The sequence below is a fragment of the Grampus griseus genome (genome assembly GCF_964374135.1).
Source record: "Grampus griseus genome assembly, chromosome: 4".
NCBI classification, from domain to species: domain Eukaryota; kingdom Metazoa; phylum Chordata; class Mammalia; order Artiodactyla; family Delphinidae; genus Grampus; species Grampus griseus.
Genome location: NC_138997.1, coordinates 79,173,480 through 79,194,557, shown reverse-complemented (window position 1 = coordinate 79,194,557; position 21,078 = coordinate 79,173,480). Strand labels below are relative to the sequence as shown.

The following is a 21,078-nucleotide window of genomic DNA, read 5'->3' as shown; positions in this document are numbered from 1 at the left end:
CCTGTTGTGTGGGCCCTGGAATGAGAACTATTCTGATTGCAGGTGCTGCTAGCACTCAGGGTCATCTGTCCCCATGAGCCACAGAAATTTGCTGAAAAGGCCAGGCTGGGAGATGGCACAGCCAAAACAAGTTATTTCATAACTTAAAGCAGAAGAGTTTAAATTGCTCTCAATTATAATGACAGCTCATCTCTCTTACGTAATAGCAATATATGAAAATAAGGACTTTGAAGAAGCACTCTTCATGATATCACTCAGAAAAGTCGACCAAAACAGATATATTAAAATCAAACTTGGACTTCCCTGCTGGTCCAGTAGTTAAGACTTCATGCTTCCAATGCAGGGGGCACGGGTTCGATCCCTGGTCAGGGAACTAAGATCCCACATACCTCAAGGCGCAGCCAAAAAAAACCCAAAAAAACATCAAACATGTCTATTTGACACTGGACACACAGTAGAGAACGGGAACACTTCACTATAGGCTTCGGATGCTCTCAATATCCTGATGTTGAGTGTCCCAGGAACCCAATCAAGAAAGAATTCAAGAGAAAAGTTCTCATGTTCTCTAAGCATAGGAGCCATGGAACAAAACCAACATTTATTTTAACCTAATTAATTATAGACTCCACTTGCCCAACCCACTGTGAAAGTAGATCTACTGGAATGTGGAGTGAAAATTTTTTAAGTTTTTGAAACACCTCTGGTGCTCTGTTTCTTGATTTTCCCAGTGAATCAAATTCAAATAAACAGGCTAAAGGAAGTCAATGGTTTTCCAACTCCTACTGTAAGTAACACAGATTTACTGTGAGATTTAAGCCTACAGATTTACTGTGAAAACCAGGGATTAAATTAAGCTTCACTTAAATTTCAAGATGCCAGAGATGGTCTCCTGAGAAAGCAGACTTGGCTTGAAACCCTGGTGTCTCACACACATGGCCCAATTCCCAGCAAAGACAGCCGTCCACAAAGCCGCCCTGTCTCCGCAGGCATCTCCTCCGTTCTGCAGAGCGTGGACTATACACATCAATGAAAGTTGAGACATCAAGTCATGGAAAAGCTGTAAGATAAGCGCCTCTGCTTCATCTCACACTCTTAATTGAGTTTCTGAGGGAAATGGAAATGCTGACGAGGCAGGCAGCTTCAAACAAAAATGATCGGAAGTGAATGAATATCCCAAAGAATTGCCACCATAGTTGCCTGGTAATCTGAATGTGTCAGCATTCAGATCGACACATTCTTTTGGGGAATACCCAGGGCACCAGGGAATCACCCCCTTCCAGACACCCAGGGGGACTGTGATGCTGAAACCAGGTGATGGAGAAAGTCACAGGAGGAAGCTTCCCTGAACAAACCTGGCTTCAGCTTGTATTAGTTTGCTAGGACTGCCCTAACAAACTACCACAGACTGTATGGCTTACACAACGGAGGTCTCTAAGTCCAGGATGAAGGTGTCAACATCAAGGTGTTGGCAAAGCTGTTTTGTTCTGAGGCCTCTCTCCTCTGCTGGTAGATGTCCTGGCGTGGTCTTCCCATTATACGTGTCTGTGTCCAAATTTCTTTGTCTTATAAGAACACCAGTCATAATGGCTTAAAGCCCACCTCCATGACCTCATTTTAACTTAATCACCTCTTTAAAGACCCTATCTCCAGGGGCTTCCCTGGTGGCGCAGTGGTTGAGAGTCTGCCTGCTGATGCAGGGGACACGGGTTCATGCCCCGGTCCGGGAAGATCCCACGTGCCGCGGAGCGGCTGGGCCTGTGAGCCATGGCCACTAAGCCTGCGCATCCGGAGCCTCTGCTCCACAGTGGGAGAGGCCACAGCAGTGAGAGGCCCGCGTACCGCAAAAAAAAAAAAAAAAAAAAAAAGACCCTATCTCCAAATATACAGTCACATTCCAAAGTACTGAGGGTCGGGACTTCAACATAGGAATCTTGAGGGGACATAATTCAGCCCTTTGCCCTGCTGGAACCACTGCCATGGCAGGACTCTGTTTTTGTTTAGTCCTACCGGTGCCAAAGGCTAGACTGATAACCCAATTCTCACTATTTTGAACATTAACTACCTTTCTTTTATAATGAAAGGATATTACATTCAACAATGTCCCAACCCTAACCTCATTTTGATAACAACCAAAAAGACCAACATATAATTTTCACTGCCTTTATAAAATACTCTGTTACATACCGAATCCAATCATAAAGAAAAGTCTTCGGGTGTGGGCGCACACTCTAAGCACCAGCTGCTGCCAGGCCACATTTTTTTTATAAGCAATTTGCACTGCAACCAAGATCCAACACAAGGAAAAATCAGGACATTCAGTTGACATTCATCGTCATGGGAGGCAAGTGTAAAAAAACACATTCTCACTTATTTCGTGTGTACCTTTTCATGCAGACACTCACGTCTTTGCATGCAGGATTACGGACTGCTGTGTTAATCTGTACTGCCCGCTCCTGATAGTGAAATGGGTTTAAAAAATAACACTAGTGTTGTACACCTGAAACTAATGTAATACTGTAAGACAACTATACTTCCGTAAAACGCACACCCCCACACTGAAATCAAGACTTCTATTCAAACCAGGTGTGTGACCAGGCAAACTGTAACGTTTTAAAGCCCTACATCTAAATGATTACCAAAGCTCTTTTTAAAAGAAATACCAAAACCAGTATCATTTAAATGTGTTTAATCTCAATTTAAGCCTTAACAAGTTCTTACCTTATAACCATTTACGCCCTCCAAATTCGACCATGTTATTCATCAATTCAATAAACATTTACTGAGATTGTACTATGTGGCAGGCAGCATTCTAGGTGCTAGAGATACATCACTAAACAAACAAAATCCCTGCCCTCCTGGAACTGACAGTCTGGTAAGATACACACATCATTTCCCCTACTGTCCTACAAACTCATTTACCTTCCCAAATTCCCTGACTGGGGCATGAGTATTTCCAGCCTCCTAATTTCCCAAAGACAAAACTTAGCAGCTATGTTATATTTTTCATTCTCTATCACATCCCTCCTGGGTCTCTAGTGGCTACTTCCCACCCTGCTTCCTCCACCTGCCTTTCCTAATACAGATAACATTACCACCTACGAGCCTCAGCTATCAGCCCATCAGCCCTGTACTCCCTGTCATTCACCACATCCTGTTAATCCCACCACTGGGGTCCCTCCCCAGTCTCTTCCGACCTCTCCACTCCCATCGCCACAATCCTGGTCATTTTTCGTCTCAATTTACACATCCTCTTAGAAGACGAAACCTATAAAGCAGAAACAGTGATCTACTCACCTTTGTATCTGCACCATTGCTTGTGTTTGCATAGAACTCTGGACGCACTATATTAAGTCAATATACTCTGTATTCCTGGCCACCTCCCCACTAGACCATGTGCTCTGAGGGCAGGGCTTATATCTTTTTTTTTTTTTTTTAATTCTCAGTGACAGACTTGCAGTAGATATTACGTGCCTCTTGAAAGCCACTTATTCGTTCATGCAACAAGTATTTATCAAGCACTCACTCGCCACCAGGTATTATGCTAGATGATGGGGATATACCAGTGAACACAAGCCCCCCCAAACCCCTGCCTTTTACAACTTCTATTTACACAAATTCCTATTGTACAAATTTATTTTAGAGTGAGGGTAGAAAGATAATAACTTAAAACGTAAGTATGCAATGTGTTATAAAGGGATAAGTTCTATAGGAAAAAAAAATAAAGAAGGAGAAGAGGGATTTGGGGAAAGGGGCAGGAAGGTTCGCAATTTTCAATACCATCAGGGTAGGTAGGTGGGTTTCACTGGGAAGGTAACACCTGAGCAAAGATGTAAATAAGAGAGGAAGTTCACCAGGTGGATATCTGGGGAAGAGGATACAGGAAGAAGAAACAGCAAATGTAAAGGCCCTGAGGCAGAAATGTGCCCAGTGTGTTCAAAGGTCAGTGTGGCTGGAGTGGACTTAGCCAGGGGGAGAATATGAGGCAATGAGGTCAGAGAGGAAAGGAGGGGGCTTAGTATGGTGCCTGTCAGGTAACTGGAAGGACCTCATCTTTTACCATGAAGACAGAGAAGTCATTTCAAGTTCTGAGCAGGGGGGTGTCGTAGAATGACGAGTTTAAACAGGATCACTCTACTGAGAACAGACTAAAGAGAGGCAAGGATAGAATCAAGGAAAGCAGCTAGCAGGTCCTTGGAATAATTCAGGCAAGACAGAATGGTGGCCTGGGTCAAGGTGGCAACATGGGTGTGTTCTTAAGGCCGAGTCAATAAAGTTTTCTGATGCACTGGACCCTCCGAAACTGATCTACATTTCTTCCTTTTCACGGATAATAACGAAGCCCCAGCCAAGACCCTGCTCCTTATTCCTACATGGCTGTGAAAGTCTAGGATTTGTTCTTACCATCTTCAATTCTCCCCTCTCTTCATCCTAAAAGCTGCAGCGGGATTGTTGCTCGGAATGCTGCCCCCCCATCACAGCATCACCTGCTCGCAGTGGAGCTCCCTTCGGGGCACAGACCTGCTCTGAAGCCCTCCACCTTCTCCTCACGTGCCCAGTTCTGTCCCAACACCTCAAACACCTTCCCATCACCCCACCTCTGCCCTCCATCACCCTCCCTGCTCCTCTCCAGTGCCCTGGATCTTAAGGCCCTTGCTGCCCTTTAAAGTTCACTGCAGGTTCCACCTCCTCTAGGACATCTTCCCAGGATTGTCTGGCTCATGCCTGTTTCTACCTCCTCAGGGTTCCTGTGGCCTTTACTGCCCATACTAAACATCCCACATCACACTGGCCCATCTAGACTGTGTGCCGCTAGAAAGCAAGAGCCGTGCCGTACATTTTTCAGGCCCCATGCCACCTACTCTACAGGCAGCAATCATAACACTCGCTGACAAAGAACATCATAGGGAAAAATACAGGAGTACAATGTTTGAATTATTTTTATTTATTTATTTATTTATGGCTGTGTTGGGTCTTTGTTGCTGTGCGCGGGCTTTCTCTAGTTTGAGGTGAGCGGGGACTACTCTTCGTTGCGGTGCTCGGGCTTCTCATTGTGGTGGCTTCTCTTGTTGCAGAGCACGGGCTCTAGGCGCACAGGCTTCAGTAGTTGTGGCACGCAGCCTCAGTAGTTGTGGCTCGCGGGCTCTAGAGCGCAGGCTCAGTAGTTGTGGCTTGTGGGCTCTAGAGCACAGGCTCAGTAGTTGTGGTGCACGGGCTAGGCTGCTCCGCGGCATGTGGGATCTTCCCGGACCAGGGCTGGAACCCGTGTCCCCTGCGTTGGCAGACAGATTCTGAACCACTGCGCCACCAGGGAAGCCCTGAATGATTTTAAATGTACTGCCAACACTTGAAGACTGGGAGCAGTCACATAAAAATCCAAATTTATGTCTTCTCTTGAAATACTAGAAGATTAGGCAACACTGGCCCTCATTCCTCAACAGCTGAGTGGTCATCATGCCCCCCCCCACCTTTTTTTTCTTTTCGGCCGCACCGCGCGGCATACAGGATCTTAGTTCCCTGACCAGGGATTGAACCTGTGCCCCCTGCAATGGAAGTGTGGAGTCTTAACCACTGGACCACCAGGGAAGTCCCTAATTGTGCCCTTTTCCCCTTTTTCTGTCAGGTCCTGGTAGGCATGTGAGTTTGTGATCCCCATACTAGACACTGGTTACCTTGAATATTTTAATTATCAAGTTATTTGGGGAACTGAGTATGTATTGAAGGTAATATCAGTTTTTCTCACTCATGATATATTGTGACAGACTTGTTTCAGACATTTCTACATTATAAACATAAATAATTACATACATACACAAATATACACACATATATGTATTCTGTATTAACATTCCTAATAGATTACAATTCCTACACTATGGTTCAAACACCTTGAAATATGGGGGCTATAATTCTTGTCATGACTAAGTATAAGAGGGTCAGATATCAGTACAGAAGCTATGCAGAAAGAAAGGAAGATAAAGCAAAAATAAATGTTACTGGTGAGCTATATATCAAACCATTTTAGGGGAAAAAAAGTCACTAAAATTCTTTTGAAACTAGAAAAATTCCATGGCCTTGTTGATTTAAAAACAAAACCTCACGGATTAGAGATCAAACTATGTATACATAAGGGATGTTACAATGGGTTTATTCTCCAGACAACTGCCTACATTCTAAAGTAAAACTGTCTTCTTCCTATGATTAAATTTCAGCATCCAAACTGAGACCAAAGGAGGTAAATCACACCATAAAGAAACAGATACAATGGTTTCCAGAGAAGCCTACCAAGAGTGGAAGAGTTAAGCAGTTACTGTTTCGGGAATAGTTTAGGGGAGTCATCTCCTTTGACCTATGACTCATGCCTGGGGTTTTAATTAAGAGAAAAGCAAGAAGTCAGAAGATATTTAAAAGGCACCCTGACTTTATCTGTGTATCAATCCTAACTTCTACTCCAAACAGGCAGGCCTTTCTCAGCAAACAGCTTTCCTGATGAGCAATCAGATTTTGAAGACTTCCACTGCCACCTCCAGCCCTGTGGTCTGAAAAGCAAATACAATTCAGTCTAAAGCTCATATTTAAAGCAAAGAAGGGTACACTTTCAGACATACTTCAGCACGAAGGGATTCTGTGTCCTTCAAGTCACATTTGGTAAATATCTTTCTCCTTTCTCTTTCCCAACTCAGTGTTTTAACTAATAAGCTTTCAAGGGAACGTTCGCTGGCTTAGCGCATACTTTACCACTCTTCCCATAAAAATTACCTTCTTCCTCTGCATGCAGAGAGGCAAGAAAGACTGACGAACATGAGAAAAAAATTTACAGTGTTTTTACAAACATTTAGTAAGGTTTTATAAACTGCATTAAAACACAATGGATGGGACTTCCCTGGTGGTGCAGTGGATAAGAATCCACCTGCCAATGCAGGGGACACGGGTTCGAGCCCTAGTCCGGGAATATTCCACATGCCGCGGAGCAACTAAGTCCATGCGCCACAACTACTGAGGCTGCATTCTAGAGCCCGCAAGCCACAAATACTGAGCCCACGTGCCGCAACTACTGAAGCCCATGCACCTAGAGCCTCTGCTCCGCAACAAGAAAAGCCATCACAATGAGAAGACCGCATACCGCAACGAAGAGTAGCCCCCGCTCGTCGCAATTAGAGAAAGCCCGAGCGCAGCAACGAAGACCCAACACAGCCATAAATAAACAAATAAATTTATTTTAAAAAAACAACAACGAATGGTTATGGTCATGATCATACACTGCCCAGCTAGCTCTTGATTCTTGTTTAAAAGGAAAGAAAATGAATAAATGAACATGGCTAGAAAACTCAAATAATATGGAAAAGAAAAAGGTTTTCAGTGTAATATCTCCCTAGGGGGAAAAAATGTATGTACCAGCATATATACAATATCTTCTTTAAAACATTTATACAAAAAGGAATGGTAGTCACATGATTCTGCAAAACATTTTTTCATTTTATATAGACACATGCACATACATACATATATAAGTTGTATATGTATATGTATATATAAAAATAATGTAATTCCAAATCAGCACACTTATAGAGTTTTCATTCTTTACAAATATGCTGTAATATAATATACCTTGTATAAATATCTTGGCATAGTTGTAAGTGAACCTATTTATGAAATTGCTGGTGATTTTAAATTTTAAACTATATTGAGAAATTGCTCTCCAGTGGCATCTACTTTATAATTCAATCTCAAACAGCCGTCCCTTTTCTGCATGTAATATAAGTATCAAAACAGACCTGCTTTGTCTCAAACTGCATCACAAAACTGCCAGACAACCAACCCATCACAAAACAAGTCAAGCTCTTCTAGACAACACAGACTCTACGAACCAAACCAGAAGCATCACATATCAAAGCTGGAGGCTGGCAATCACAGCTTCATAAAGGGTTCTGCGTAGCTGACCTTTTACGTTTTTCTATATTCTTTGTCTAAGACAAAACTGCAGGAACAGGGTGGGGGAAAGGGGAGATTATCATCTGCTAGGTATTTATCCTAGTCCATTCGGGATGCTATGACAGAATATCAGAGACCGGGTGGTTTATAAACAACAGAAATTTATTTCTCACAGTTCTGGAAGCTGGACATCCAAGATCGCGGTGCTAGCACAGTCACCTTCTGGTGAGGGCCCTTTCCTGATTCATAGCTGGCGTTCTCGCTGTTTCCTCACATGGCAGAAGGAGCTAGGATCTCTCTGGAGCCTCTTTTATAAGGCAGTAATCCCATTCACGAGGGCTCCACCGTCATGACTTAAGCACCTCCCAAAGTCACCACCTCCTCATACCATCATCTTTGGGGGGTTAGGATTTCACCATGTGAATTTGAGGAGGGGACACATTCATTTACACCACAGCAGTGCTCAACTACGAATACTACCGGGGAAAACACTGAAACTGTCATAGAGTTGAACCCCTTGGTCCCTCCCCACTGTCAAATATCATGGGGGCCCCCAAGGCAGGCAGTGCAAAGAAGCTCGAAGCCCCCCAAACAATAAGTGTAGAATCAGGGTCGGGGACAGTCAGGGAAGTCCAAGGCTGACCTTCTTCCTTCCTTCTCTAAGTAGCTGCTTGGGAGGGTCTGATTCCCTCAGTAACCAGATACCTCCGGGTAACTCACAGCAAGCTGACAGAGTGCATGGCTGGGCCACATACCTTGGCTGTAAGATCGTGGACAGACTCCCAAACATGCCATGCATTTTTATTTCCACCTCTGAGGTTCTGATTAGGTATTTTCCTCAGGTAAAAAGCCTTGAAAACCCCCATCCACTTACAACCTCCTACCTCTTATTCATTTATCAAAAATAGCAAAATGCCACTTCTCCAGATTAATCTACATCCAAATTAACCTCTTTCTATTTGGAAATTCCAAAGCATCCTATTCATACAGTACTTTGGGCCTTTATTATCTCATTAGTTATAATAATGATGAAAGATATATAAAGAGATACAGAGTTTTCTACAGGCCAACCACTTGAGAGGCTGTGCTTTTATTTACACAGGTATAGCATGAGGTTTGAGAAAAAAAAAGTTTAGATTCAAATTTAAATTAGATTCAAATTTAGATTCAAATTTAAATCTAAAAAAAGTTCAGATTTAAATTAAATTTATCCAGGGCTTCCCTGGTGGCGCGGTGGTTGAGAGTCCGCCTGACGATACAGGGGATGCGGGTTCGTGCCCCGGTCCGGGAAGATCCCACATGCCGCGGAGTGGCTGGGCCCGTGAGCCATGGCCGCTGAGCCTGCGCGTCCGGAGCCTGTGCTCCGCGACGGGAGAGGCCACAACAGTGAGAGGCCTGTGTACCGCAAAAAGAAAAAAAAAAATTTTATCCAAGATGTGAAACTTGGATAAAACCATTTGATCTCTCAGCTCCTGAGATTCTTTATCTACAAAACAGGTAATACTGTCTCTCTCATAGGACTGTTGTGAGGATTCTCCCCACCCCTGTCCCAACCCATCAGAAGCCAAGAGAGTGTTAAGTCCTTAGCACACTGGACAAGCTCAATAAAATGTTACCTCTCCCAGAAGGGCTTGTATTCTGGCTATCTCTCCTCCAGGATACTTCATTTTGTTCCCTCCAGCAACTACCAAAGTAGACTTTGTTAATACCGTTAACAAGTTCATTTGGAATTTAACTGAATTGCACTGAACCAAGTAAAATTAACTCAGCATCTCTGAACACTCATAAATGAATGCCTCCTCAAGGTCAGTGGTCATTTTTAATTCAATTTTAGAATCATCGAGGACCTGAAGTCTTGGTTGGAACTCCAGACTTTCTATTTCTGAGATAAGTCTTTGGTAAAGCCACTAGTTACCCTCCTACTTTCCCAGGCATGGCCACTGTCAAGCTTTAACCAGACACCAGAAAGGAGCCACAGCCCTCACAAACTATTTACAACCTCAAGTCGTCAAGAAAACCACCCTTATGAAACCAAGCACAGAGGAGTTACTAACATTCTAAATTCTGTCTTCAAAGGGCCTCAGCAGCATGAAGAATGCAGGAAAAACTAATTTTTTCATTCTTAAAAAGGGCACACTAGCAAATTGCACAGAGCAATTTCCTAAAGTAAGCTAGACTGATGTTGATATTCATTTTCTAAATAAATGACTGGCTTGGATACTGTCTACGTAAAAACATCCAATAGACTTATTTTTGTTTATAAATGAAGATGAATTCTTCTCTCAGCAGATAGTAATCAATTTGGAAACTTCAGAAGTTCTGAACAGTTATTGTGTCATGAATACTATAGGTCTTATTCGGACAGTATAATCAAACTAAATGTTTTATTCATTACAGGTCACTATGGGACTGAGAAACTACTGCTTGTTCTTACATCAGAAATTACACTAAAATAAACTGACTACATGTCATTGGAGTATGTTATCTTTGAAGGCTTTTAAAGGAAATCCAATACCTCACAGATTATGTAACATAAAAAATATAAAGACAAATAAAAAGTCAAAAGATGTAATATTCCAAGTTCTAGTAATACAGTACATATATTTATCATAAACATCCTCATTAGAGGTTTACACAAGAATGTGGTTTTTCCTAATGAAAGCAAGTTCCGGACATGCTCTTTATTCTTGCATCAGGCTCACCGAATGTGACCAAGTTGATCTGATTCTGCGACCAAATGATTATAAATAGGCAGGAGCCTTCACAAAATGTAATTGTACCACAACTCAAGTTGCAACGGCTCAGCCATTCCGAACCCCTAACTTCAGTCAACACAAGGCTCTATTCAGAATAAAGGGCAGTTAAGAAGATACCCTCACCCAGCCCTAGTATGTTTCAGCTCCCTAAGAAAAACAAGACCAATAGGACCGTATCCTCCTAGAACATTATGCTACACTCCTCATAAGGTCATTCATCATTCTGCAAACAGGTCACAAAGATTTTTAAAAGGGCACCAAAGAGAAAGAAAGGACAGAAAGGAGTGACTGGGTTAAAAAAATCACGATACCCACATCCTAGAGAAATAAATGAAAGCTTACCTACTGCTTTTTCTTTTCAATGAAAATAAAAAGAGTAATTCCATGTTGCCCATGGGTGCATTTTTATGAAGTGACATTATCAGCCAGAGGACTGCAAGGAAAGCAAAGGGGCCAGGTAACAAAACACGTCAGCTCTACCCAGGTGGAAACGAGAAGATTACAAGAAAGAGCAGGAAGCAGATAAGCCATCCTGGAGAACTGAGCCCTCCGGGAACAGGGAGGCATGGCTTGACCCACTAATGCAACGGCAGAAAACATGTTCTAAATCTAATCATGTGATTTTAATATCTGATTAAAGTCCAATAGCAGAAGTCAGCTTTTAGCTATATGCCAGAGAAGAGAAATGTCTCTGAATTTCACCAAGACTAAATTTATATTTTGTTCACATTAAAAATAAAAGTCATTCCCCAAACAAAATTGTAACTTTACTAGAAAACAAAAAAAAGGCCAACTGGAATCCAAACATCACAATAAAGCACTGACTTTTCCTCTTTAACCTCTATGCATTCACGATTTTCACAGTTATAACTAAAGAAGAGATATAAATTTGCAGTCTTCGTGTTTCTAACATAATTATCTTAATGTCTCCACAGCAGCCTATTGAGAACCATACCAACACAAAGGCAAAAATAGCACAGGTAGATATAAAAATGTAGCTAGCATTTTAATTATATTATAAAAAATGTCCAATTTTCAGAAAACATAAAACCATACTATAATCCCAAAACCCAAGACATTTCAATTCATAGAGTTTCCACCTGGCAAAACAACTGTTTTGTGAAATTTACCTTTTTCTGTATAAAAGACCCAATTCATATAACCATTAATGAAAGTACTTGAAATTCTTGAAATAATATACCAAATGTATAAATCTTTCAGCCAGTAATTATTGGTAATGATTAAGACAGAGGTAATGAAAAAATTTTAATTTACTCTGTTTTATACAAATGGATAATGGGCATAAAAAAGCTTACCACTTTTATGAAAAACAAAGTAGTTTTTGGAAATAAAATAATCTAGAAAATGCATCTAGACTGATCTGCATTCTCTCCTACGACTTCAGATTTCCACTGTTATCCCAAAGAGAAATAACCAGAGACTAGTACTTTTAACAGAGTGACTCAAACAGGAACGGAGATGAAAAGTAGCAAAGGTACAACAGTTTTGTTTTTTTTTTTTTAAAGGGAGCTATACTGCAGCTTAGGTCCATTTCTTGAACAAACCTTTTTCATAGAAAAATTGCATTGCAAAAACTTAAGTGAGGTGTGATACTGACATAAGGAAGAGAGAAAAAAAAAACCTCTTACATTTATGGTCAATTAAATTTCCACAGGGATTTCCCTGGTGGCGCAGTAGTTAAGAATCTGGCTGCCAATGCAGGGAACACAGGTTCGAGGCCTGGTCCGGGAAGATCCCACATGCCGTGGAGCAACTAAGTCCATGCGCCACAGCTACTGAGCCTGCGCTATAGAGCCCGCGAGCCACAACTGCTGAGCCCACGTGCCACAACTACTGAAGCCTGCGCACCTAGAGCCCACGCTCTGCAACAAGAGAAAGCACCGCAATCAGAAGCCTGCGCATCGCCATGAAGAGTAGACCCAGGCTTCCCTGGTGGCGCGGTGGTTGAGAGTCCACCTGCCAATGCAGGGGACACGGGTTCGTGCCCCAGTCTGGGAGAGCCTGTGCTGCACAACGGGAGAGGCCACAACAGTGAGAGGCCTGCGTACCGCAAAAAAAAAAAAAAAAAAAAAAGAGTAGACCCCACTCAACGCAACTAGAGAAAGCCAGTGCGCAGCAAAACACAAATTTTAATTATTTTTTTTAAATAAATAAATTTCTACAAAGGTGCCAAAATAAATCAATAGGTAAAGGATAATCTTTTCAGCAAATGGTGCTGGAACAACTGGATATCCATATGGAAAAAAGAGAGAGAGAGAGAAAAAAGAGGAGAAGAGAAGAGAAAAGAGGAGAAGAGAAAAAAGAAATTGAACATATACCTGAACCTTACACCATACACAAAACTTAACTGAAAATGGATCATAGACCTAAATGTAAGGGCTAAAACAACAAAAGTTTTGAAAGAAACATATGAGAAAATCTTAGCAACTTTTGGTTAGGCAAAGAGTATTTAGAAACATCAAAATCATAAGCTTCGGAAGAAGAAAATGATAAATTGAACTTCATCACAATTTTAAATGTTTGAGCTTCAAAAGATACCATTAAGAAAGCAAAAAGACAAGCCAGAGACTGGGAGAAAATATGTGCAAATCATATGTCCAAAAAGGGACTTATAGACAAATAACCTAATATAAAAATATGCAAAGGATTCAAATAGGTATTTCCCCAAAGAAGATACAGGAAAGGCTAAGAAGCTCACTGACTGAGTTACCAGCTCAATTACGAGGGGATAAATTTCATAAATACCATCCTTTGTCCTTTTCATAAAGCTACAAAATAGGATGATTTCATTAGAATTTCCATAACATGTTACTTTGTTCTCATGTCACAGTAAAGTTTTCAAATCACTGTAAAATGATACTAACATCCATACTGGACAAGAAATAAAACTATCTCTATTCACAGATTGCATAATCTGGTATATAGACAATCCTAAAGAAGTCATATACACAATTAAAAAACTATTAGTACTGATAAACAAGTTCAACAAGGTAGAAGAAAACAAGAGCAATATACAAAAAACAACTGTATTTCTATACACTAACAATGTATATACACTCTGAAAGTGAAATTTTAAAAATGATTCCATTTATACAGCCATCAAAAAGCAAAAAAAAATACACTGTAATAAATTTAACAAGGAGGTGTAAGTTGTGTTCCCTGAGAACTGGGACAAAGTGAGAGAGTGGCATGGACATATATACACTACCAAAGGTAAAGTAGATAGCTAGTGGGAAGCAGCCGCATAGCACAGGGAGATCAGCTCGGTGCTTTGTGACCACCTAGAGGGGTGGGATAGGGAGGGTGGGAGTGAGGGAGATGTAAGAGGGAAGAGATATGGGGACATATGTATATGTATAACTTATTCACTTTGTTATAAAGCAGAAACTATTGTTATAAAGCAGAAACTGACACACCATTGTTAAAGCAATTGTACTCCAATAAAGATGTTTAAAAAAGAAAACGAAAACACAGTTGAAAGAAATTTTAAAAGACCTAAATCAATGGAAACACACCCCATGTTCACGGATCAGAATTCTTAACATTGGTAAGACAGCAATATTTCTCAAACTGATCTGGAGATTCAACACGATCCCTATCGAAAGGCTGGTTCAAAAGACAGGTTGTCAAAGCCCACAGTGTACAACACAGTCAACTCTACCGTAGACTACGGACTTTAGTTAATAATAATAAATCAATATTGGCTAATCAACTAACAGATACATCACACTAATGCAAGACGTTAATAATATTATGAGAAAACTCGGGGCTATGGGTATGGAAACTCTACTTTCTGCTCAATTTTTCTGTAACCTAAAACTGCTTCCCCAAAATAAAGACTATTAATTTTTTAAAAGTCAAACGAGGTCAATTATAAAAAATAAAATAATAATCATAAAGCCTAACATGGAGAAGAAGAAACAAATCTTTAAAGTTCATGAAGCACTCGGAATTCTGCTGACACCGGAAAGCCAACTGACGTTTTGTTGAGAAGAGCAGCTGTTCCCCTGTGGTGTTCAAATAAACTCTGGACAACTTTCTGATAACCTCTCATTTGGCTGCTCCCGAAACAATTGTGTGTACAGTAAATACCGAGACTCTACTGCTGGCGAAGCTCTGAAATTATCTCTCTTATCTGCAATTAACTATACATTCTGGAAAGCCTCCCTTTCTTTCAGACTCAAAAGGCAAGTAATTGAATTACATACAGTTCTAAAAATGTTCCTGTTTCTCCTTTGTTAAATAACAGCTCTCTGTGCTGGTCTCTCCCCAAGCCAGCAGAATTCCTAATTCCCCATCTCTTCTACTCCCACAGAAATTAGTTCTTACCTCTAGGGATACATTTTTCACACTGTGGGTCAGCTAACCTAATACTGATCTGGCTTAGCACTGCAAAGCCCGAGGGCAGGGACTATGCCACAGTCATTTCATGCTAAGACCTCCTACCTGGAAGGATGTTTTCAGATGTAAGCGACGGACACCTAATTCAAACTAAATAGCTAACCTGCCTGGAGAGTGAAACTGGAGTTGCTGGCTTTAGGGGCTGCTGAATCCAGGGCCATAAGTTGTGGGTGTAGGGTGGGTGTATGTGTGCATGTGTCCCCCTCATCCCCATTCCTTTCCCTCCATCTCCCTGCTCTGATTTCCTCTGTGTTGACTTCATTCTCAGAAAGGTTTTCCCTACGTGGTAGAAAAGAGGGTCACTAGTAGCTCCTGCTTAACAAACCCACAGAAAGGAAAAACCTTTTTGCAACGGTTTCATAACTCCATAACGGACCCTTGTGACCCTGACTAGCCAAGCTGATGTCACATGCCCATGAAAGAGGCAGTGGAGTCACCTCCTCTAACTATATGGGCTGAGAACAAAGCAAGGGTGACTGACAGCCCGGGGAAATCCGGGTGATTTATTGAAAGGAGGAGGAAAGGGATGCTGGGTGGGCAAAGCCAAGAGACTTCACTACCTCACAGGCTCTTAGGACGGCCGACTCCCTCCCTTTTGCTGAGTATTTATCCACTGCTTATTACGTGTAATGCTGAGTTAACCACCGAATATTCAACAGAAAGTGTTTGCAGTGCCTGTCCCTGTATGATATTCTTTCTCAGAATGAATTCTTTCCCACCTTACTGCCACATGTGAGGTTGTTTATGCAGTTTCCTGCTCCTGGTCCACAGTGAGGCTATGTGGCATTTAGTCACATTCCAATTATTTTCAGGACATTTCTTCTCCTCCGTCCTATGTATCTTAATGGCAAGTGCACACACTGCTGAAAATGAATGTGTTGCTAGCTTTCGTTTGGGGGGAGATAAAAGTAAGTAAAAACTTGCCAAGCAAACCGAAGGAGCACACACACAGAAGAACCCCTCCCCCTCAAAAATTTGGCAAGTCTTCACAATCGACCCTTCTTAGCGTGGAAACACAAATGAGGGCAAGTCTCTGAAAGTACAAGCCCAGGCTTTCTCGAGGACATGGCTTTCTCTCCAAAATAAAGCCAAGATCATGGAGTGATCATGGGTGACCTCTGGCTGTGGCTTCCTACACGTTTGCTTAAGCTTAAGATCCTCCTCTCTTTTCTGAGAGAGAGGATGGGACAGAGGAGAGGAACAAGGAAGGGAAAGAAAGGAAGACCACACAATACACTGTACACAGGAGTCTGTCAGGCTATACCTGCCATCTGTACAATGCTAGGCATCTCTCAAATAACTGGGAATGTTTATTTGGGACTGTCTCAAAAACACTCCGTGGAATGAACACCACCTTCCCCATCTGACCCGGTCCCTTTTACCCAGCCTCTCTTATCTGATACCAACCTGATTTTGCTTAAGTTATCGTCTGTCTCAGGCTTTCACAGGAGCTTTCTTTTATGGATTTTCCATCCAGCAAATGTTTCTGTTCCACGGCTGGGCAGAGCCGACCACAGCATGCTTGGCTACGGACAGCAGCTGCTCACCCCACGGCAGCTCCGACCTGGAGGGGCGAAGGCCGGAAGCCATTAGAGGGATTCACAGGCACAAACTCTCTCTCTCTCAGGAGTGTATGTTTGGCAAGCTAATCCCCAGCATCTTCCAAACGTTTAAACTCATTAATGAACAGAGACGACAGTTTATAAGGTGTTCTAAAGACAAGTTTGCGCTATTCTGAGGGGAGGACTGAAGTATTTAATCATTACTGAAAAGGTCTGGCCAAACACTTATGCTCTGTTTGCGGAAAATTTAAAAGCCAGATGTTTTAATTAACCACAGAAAACACGAGCTACAACTAAAATTTCATGAACACACTCATCTGCCCTGTGGAAAACCACAGGAATGTTCTGGCAAGGCTCAGTCTGGATTCTTGGGACACAGAGGGCTGGAATCTTTCCCCTTAGGAACCCGAACAGAAAATTAATTTGCTCAATATGTTTAAAAAAGTAAAATGAAACCCTGATTTAATCTCAGTCAAATACAAAAACATTTTAGGACTTCAAAGGGCACTACCAAAAGACACATAAGGGAAAGGTCATAAAAAATTCCAACGTGGTTCAGGATTTAGAATGTATTTTCAAGGCAAAGTGAATAGTGTAACAGAAAATTTTATAGGCTAAATAATCCAAAGGGGAAACTAATCATCTTTCATTTCCTAATAGAGGAAAATGATATATGAAAACCAATATTCAAGTGAATCATAAATATTATCAAATGTATAATATATTCAGGCAAAAGGAATCACTTAACTATACTACTTCATGCCAAACCTGTGGCCTGGCCCACACTAGCTACTATGCTTCAGCCTGAAGAATCAAGGCATTCAGAAAAACTGTTAAAATAACTTAAGTTCACTGACATTGCAGCTAGCGATTTAGAAACAGAAAACTCAAATGAGGGAGCCCTATAAAAGCAATTAGTGAACAATTAAGAATAGGTTAAGAAGTCTTCGTTAATTATAGCAATAGTTATGACATCAATATATGCCACATATTGAAAGCCTGTTCAAGAGGGAATGAGACATATGTTATTTTCAGATACTAGGTCCACAATTCTATTTCTGTTAAGTCAAAGCAGACCCCGTCACAAGTGTGCCAAGCATAATATTACATTAATCCCCACCTTCATTTGAACCTCTGTCACAAAAATCATTTTGAAAGGAACACGGCAGGAAAAAAGCAAGCTATCAAGTTATGTACCTGTGGTATAATCCCAGTTTTGTTCTACAAACTGAGTGCATACAATCTAAAGACTCCAAATTACGAACAATAATAGCTCTTTCTTGGTCATGGAATTAGAAATATTTGTGTTTACATCTCAGTATTTTCCAAGTTTTCTACAATTAATACATATTGTTTGTAGAATTAGGATATTTTTAAATAAGGTTTTTCTTACTTTTTTTTATTTTTTGCGGTTCGCGGGCCTCTCACTGTTGTGGCCTCTCCCGTTGCGGAGCACAGGCTCCAGACGCACAGGCTCAGCGGCCATGGCTCACGGGCCCAGCCGCTCTGCGGCATGTGGGATCTTCCCAGACCAGGGCACGAACCCGTGTCCCCTGCATTGGCAGGCGGACTCTCAACCACTGCGCCACCAGGGAAGCCCCAAGGTTTTTCTTATTAAACAGTATGGGAATGCAAATCAGAAATGGGATATCGATATACTATATTAGCCTGATCTGTGAGTTTCCTCTTATCTGAACAGTAAGAGCTAAAATTTAAAAGTCTTCATTTATCCGAACTCTGTAATTCTTCATTTAGAAGTTCAAAACCCGAGTGTCCAATAACACTCCCAGGGCTGAACGACTACTTTTCCAGAAACAAGAAATCTTGTTATTTTGCAAACTTGTCACAAAGAAACAGGAAGACCCAGAGTTATTCCTCTCCCTTAACTAATGCATCCAAACTTCTCTATCACTAGCCATGCCATACAACTGTCACTTAATTAAAAAGAGTGCCTCCCAGGGCTTCTCTGGTGGCACAGTGGTTGAGAGTCCGCCTGCCGATGCAGGGGACACGGGTTCGTGCCCCGGTCCGGCTAGGCCCGTGAGCCATGGCCTCTGAGCCTGTGCGTCCGGGGCCTGTGCTCCACGACGGGAGAGGCCACAACAGTGAGAGGCCCGCATACCACAAAAAAAAAAAAAAAAAAAAAGAGTACCTCCTGGTGTTACTTATGATTTCACAGGGGCAGAGCCCTTAGTGAACACTGCCACACTCCATTTCTGATACTCCTAGCATCTCAGAAAACACAAAACACAATGGTAGAATGTTAACACTAGGGTACTTGGCAGTCCATCATTCTAAGAAGCCAACCTCCTCAGTTTACAAATGAGGACACTGTCACCCAGAGAGGTCAAATGTCTCTCCCAAGGCCACACAGTTGGTGGGGCAGGGATGAGAGTCCAGATCGCCTGGCTCCACTGTGACCAAGTGCTCTTTCCGCCACTACAACATCTCAGCATGCACTCCTCGAAATACAAGTTCGTATGAACCACCAGCACATGTTAAATTCATAATCAGCAAAACCAGTAGAACGAGACAGAAATTTATTCCATCAAAAATGAAATGCATGCAGGAAAAAAACCAGAGACTCAAAGGCTGCCTAAAATAGACGAGGCTCTGCCCAGAACCCGTTCCGTCGGAGAAACAATGGTTGCAGTGTGCTTGGGCAGCAGGTGTCTTGAACAGAAACCGCCTGTCACGCTGAAAGCTTTTTGGTCCTAGTACTTGCCCTGCTGATGACAGCACAGTCCCACTGCTCAAAGCAGGACGAGAGGTTTTCAACAAGAGAAAATGACACTGGCACCTGTGAGCCACCTGTAAGAGAGAGGAGGGATGCATGCTTGCCCCAGTGCTGGAAGTAAATGATCTACTAAATGGCCAGGCATCAAGTCTGAGCCTCTTCCTTCCTCAACAACTCAAGTTTTAGGGGAGAGATATTACTGATTCCAAAAAGTAAGAAACAGAGTGGGGATCATTTTGTAAAGTACAGAAACAGTGAATCACTACGTTGTGTACCTGGAACTAACAGTTTTATAGGTCAGTTATACTTCAATAAAACATTGTTAAAAGGAAAAAAAGAAAGGGAGGGAGGGAGGGAGGAGAAATAAAAAAGGAAAGAAAGGAAAAGAAGAGAGTCACTAAAAACTAAAATAAAATAATCCTAATGCTTCTTATCTTACACCTGCTACAAGCTTGGGGATGAGCAGGACTTTTCTCTCTTCCTCTAAGTGATGTACAGGAACACTGCTCACCTCCACTTCTTTCTCAGCGTTTACCTACAGCGTCCATGCCACACCAGTCAGAAACCTACGAGTCCCACAAAATGCAAACAGCCTGACGAGCAAGGGAGACGAGAGGACAGATGGCAGTGACAAACTCAGAAACACTCCCTGAAAAGCCTTCACTGAGTTCCCTCTGTCACCCCTTGCCTACTGTGCAGCAGGGCCACAAAGGCAGGAACTGTGAAGCCACTAATAAAAAAGCCACATCCAGGGATGACGTGAGCTCCCTTTGTGAGTGCCAGGACCAATACAATGGCTCCGTCCCGCCTCATCTCAGGAGTCAGGCACCCTCGAAAAAGAAAACACGAATTTTTTCCACCCCAAACTGCTCCTAAAGTCCCCACCATCTCTTTCCACGGCTGGATCCTGAAGGAAAGACGATATCGACAGTGTATTCATTCTTTTCTGTGCCTCAGATCGGACGGTAAAGGTTAATGTCCACAGATGGCAAAAGGAATCAGATTCTTGTTGCTATTTCACAGTGAAATCAAAGCTTGGTGGTGAGTATTGTGCAAGGAACTCTTTAAAGTCATTTGTAAGGTAATGGCAGGAAGTTTAAATTTAGCAGTCTGGTAGAATAAACTCTGACCTGCCAATCAATTTGGCCGTAATCTTGCTGAAGTCAACACATTATCTTTCTCAATAGAGACTAAACAAATTAGAATTCGATCGGATGCACTGATTTTGAAATCCTTTCTTACTTGGAACCTTAGCTGTGTGTCATCTGGTTCTTTAGCTTCAGTGAACGCCTTTGGCAAAACATACCCCCAGACACTGCCACCATCGGAGAATCTTAAACGGATGGCCAGCATTTTTTTTTTTTCCTATTTTAACGTCAAAGGGAAAGTTTCTCCTTCTTGAGCCTGATTCTAGAAATATCAGCCAAGCCAATTCAATACTTCTGAAATTTCTCTCTCAAAATGATCAGGCAGGAATATGTCAGAGAACATTCCTCTCATGGCGCTGGAAATTGGATTTTAAAATCTTAGATTGAAAGTACTGATAATTTCACGTCTTAAAATGTTTGGGACAGGGCTGGGTTTGTTTTAAATTACCCATCACCAGAAACTGAAAAGAATCTATTATAAGTAAGCAAAACTGCCACCCAACAAAGTTTGTGGAGACGTGACG

At 41.9% G+C, this 21,078-nt stretch overlaps 1 protein-coding gene across 8 annotated transcripts in view; it reads right to left on the bottom strand.

The window, feature by feature from the left end:
- Nucleotides 1–21,078, bottom strand: part of APBB2 (amyloid beta precursor protein binding family B member 2) — a 374,441-nt gene that overhangs the window by 284,929 nt on the left and 68,434 nt on the right. For 7 of the 8 annotated variants that reach the window (XM_082652792.1, XM_082652799.1, XM_082652791.1 and 4 more), the window contains one exon: nucleotides 16,515–16,671. The exons of the other annotated variant lie outside the window; for it this stretch is intronic. The gene's annotated coding sequence lies outside the window, so the exon portion shown is untranslated. The remainder of the gene's footprint in view (nucleotides 1–16,514; nucleotides 16,672–21,078) is intronic. 8 annotated transcript variants of the gene reach the window in all.